The sequence below is a fragment of the Rhincodon typus genome, chromosome 23, assembly GCF_021869965.1.
Source record: "Rhincodon typus isolate 14 chromosome 23, sRhiTyp1.1, whole genome shotgun sequence".
NCBI lineage: Eukaryota > Metazoa > Chordata > Chondrichthyes > Orectolobiformes > Rhincodontidae > Rhincodon > Rhincodon typus.
Window position 1 is genome coordinate 12,136,681 of NC_063354.1, and position 3,522 is coordinate 12,140,202.

General features: G+C 46.8%; 1 protein-coding gene across 1 annotated transcript in view; it reads left to right on the forward strand.

Moving 5' to 3' along the window:
- LOC109935499 (dual specificity mitogen-activated protein kinase kinase 6) overlaps positions 1 to 3,522 on the forward strand; it is a 77,276-nt gene that overhangs the window by 46,451 nt on the left and 27,303 nt on the right. The window lies entirely within an intron of this gene.

Genomic DNA, 3,522 nt, shown 5'->3' on the forward strand with positions numbered 1-3,522 from the left:
TGGCCTGCTGTGTTCATCCAGCTCTGCACCTTGTTATCTCTATAAAAGTCAGATCCTGGGTTCTTCTGGTGGTGTCTCCACCTTCAGGCCAGAAGTTGCAGGTTCAAGTCCCACTTGTTGCAGATGTCTCCAGCCTCACGATTGTGCTATGTCACTATTTTCACAGAGGAATCCTTAAAAATTGAGGAAAAGCTTGAAAGACACAAAGTAAAACGTGTGCAATGTAAAACTGTGTGGTGTCACAGTGTAGTGTCATTTTAAATGCACAATGTTAGATGTACAGCAGGTCCACACATTCTACAGGCTGAAGCTCCAGGTAGCTGGGTGGCTGACATAACCTGGTCCTAGATGCAGCAACTTCACAACACTCTTATTGCCTAGGGTGAAGGAATCTTTATTACGTTCATCTAAGAGAGAAAAGGTGTGCCTTCTATTTCCTGTTGAAGGTAGAGTTGGTTTTTGAGAGGCCTGAGCTTGGCCATTCCTGAACAGAACTTACTCCTTGTTAGTCTTTTGCTTACGTTTCCTCAATACTTTCTCTTTGATTACTACAAAATCTGCAGGGTACATCCATCCCTCTGTAAATACTTTTAAAGGAACAAAGCTGCAAATTATCTGACTCCTCGTGCATGTATATTTGTTGCTGTCCCAGCTTTCGCCACACGAGGGCAATGCAGCACCACTTGATATTCCCAGTGTAAAATGCAACTGTTCAGGACAGCGAGGAATGGGCACCACTTCATTCATTTTCTACTGCTTTTCAGAAGCATTTCTCTGTTGGTTCGGTAGACACTATTTACTGTCATTTTTAAAATTAAATTTGCATGTGAAAACTAAGCACACATGATGGTTTAAGTTAAGGAATATATCGTGTGTGTTTCATACCAGTGACAGAAAGACGGAACCCACTAAGGTAATGGGTAGAATAATCCCTCACATGGGGGCAATGTTACAGGCATGAACCAGGGCCTTGAGATTACATATCCAAAAACATTTAAATACAGGTAGAGGTTTGGAACTTTTTTTTTGTAATTAACTGTTGATGCCAGATTAATGCACAGTTCACATGCGAAGGGCAATGACTGTTACTGCAGTGTGTGTGATGATCTGCTGTAATGTTCCACCTTCAGTCTTTGGGGAAGACCTCTAGGGGGCAGTAGCAGTATATGAATACAAAGGCAGTCAAGAGATCCAGTCTCTGAATCTGAAAGGTGTCTTCCTCATCACTTTAGCAGTGATCCTTAAAGTATATTTTGATTACAGGTATATGGTACTTAAGAAGCTGTTCCTGAAGTTGAGTGTTGGAATTATTTTAATTATAAATAGATTGAATAAAAGAATGAGCATATTACATTTGTGTATAGGCAATGAATTCAGGTAGAGGTGACAGTAAGACAAATGAAGAGCCAGAGGAGAAGCCTCTGGAAGATGTTTTTGCCTCTGGCCCCATTTCAAACAAGTAAACAAGCCACACATTACTGTCTGATACCCTTGCTGGAAAAGGAGGGTATCAACATGTGTTTGAGTTACTGACACTGAGTGAGACCTCGATGGAGCCATCTGTGAATATGTGCCATGGAAATGAGCTCAAGGTGTGGAAAGTTGAGCTGTATGAGACTGATTTTGAAGATGCAGTCATCTTTCACATTCTCTTGTGGAAGCCTGGGGTTCTATCCATTGTGTCTCTGGAAATCTTTCCTCGCAGTTTTCTAACTTTCAGCCCAGCCAGGAAGATTTGACTAACACTCTCACATGGATAATGTATTGGTGTGTAGAGAGAGATCTTTTGCGAGATCTCTCAACAACCAGAGAGAGATCTGGTTGTTGGTTGCATCTGTCTGTTGTTGGTTATCCAACTTCCTGTGGGGAGGTGAACAAAATAGTGTCCTTGATGCTCCAGTGAATCTTGTCATAAAAACAACGACATGCCTTCTGTTGCAGAAAAAAGACACTCCGAATACTTCAGCCCTATAGCGTTGAGGCTTCTGTAAGTCACATGGAGTCTTTTGTTTTAGTTTGTTCTGGTCTTCTGAGCTCTGCTGACGTTATCAGACAGAGAAAGGAGAACTTGAGTGAAACCATTTACAAAGAGAATTACCCACAAGAAAGAGATGGAAATAGCTCATTACTTTTCTTTTTAAATGCAAAATGCTGTGAAATCTTCTTTGAAACCCTGTCAGGCTGGTCTGAGGTTGGTACGCAGGTCACTACGGTCTCAGCCGTTGACCTCCTCTGCTCTGCCAGGGTAAGTGCCATGACCTTCCTTTGCTGCCCCACACTTGCTCCATCTCTGCTACTGCGGCCACCACCCACCAAGGCTCGCCATCTACCGCGCTCATTATCGCCTGCAAGATGTGCCCTCACTCACAGTCACCCACCATTCTCCCCTCGCCCCCCACTCCATAACCCTGCACTGCCTATTCACTTGCTCCGACACCTAACTCCACTCCCGCCACCTACACTGGCACTAACAGCTGATCCAACCACTTTCACCTCATTCGATCCCTCTCCTTGTCTCATTCTGGGAGAAAACAGACCACAGGCGGGGGCAGAGGGAGAGCCGCTGACATTCTGGCCTGCCTGACATTCAGTTGATCATCCCGGTTGACGAGACCGTCCTGATGCTGACTGCCCCAAGTAGTTGAATGACCATGTCCCTATCTTCTGGTCTGATATTGGAGGCTGCCCCTGACTAATTCGCTGAGGTCCCTGACTGGTGGCTGCCTTCCTGAACTTCGCTGAGGACTTTGGCTGAGCCTTGCAACAACGCATGCAGTGTGCTCGCAGTGTATGCTGTTGGCACATGGTGTGGGATTGAGGCAGGAATGTACCATAGAGCGACATATCAAATCTGTTGACTGATACCCGCTGCCCAGCATGACAAGCAGTCTGTCTGTGCTGGGCAATACGATAGTACTGTCAGCCTTTAGTGGCTCAGGGGGCAAAGTGCCAAAAGGCACAGCAAGATGGTGGTATTGTGAGCACTGAGGTAGGTGCGAAGTGAGGGACCGCTGAGACAGTGAGTGAACAGCCCGCAGGTGCAGCCTGGGAGCCAGCTGCTTGTCCAAACTGCATAGTGTTCTTGCAGCACCGTTCTAATGAGAGGTGCCGGTGCACTCCAAAGTACAGCATTGAATTGCAGAAGTGTATTCCAAGTGGATCACAGACGTGCCATGGTGGCATGCAGAGGCTGGTAGGTATCAGATGCCAAGGTCTGTGAAATTGGGACGTGAGCAACTATGCCCTGAAGCATGCCCTGAAACACTGGCAGTCTGGGGAAGCGGGCAGCAAATTGGAGGCACTGGGTACCCATTCTGACTTTCACATCAGGAATTCTCATTCAATTAAAACACCAAATGAACCCTCTGTTTAAACCACCACCAGTCGTCTCTCCCTCGTGAGAGAGCAGCCCTATGGTCCAGTTGGACTGTGGTGGTTTTACCTTTACCCCTGTCCTTTAAACAGCGATTGGCGTGGGGGGGGGGGGGGGGGGGGGGGGGGGGGCCCCCCCCCCCCCCCCCC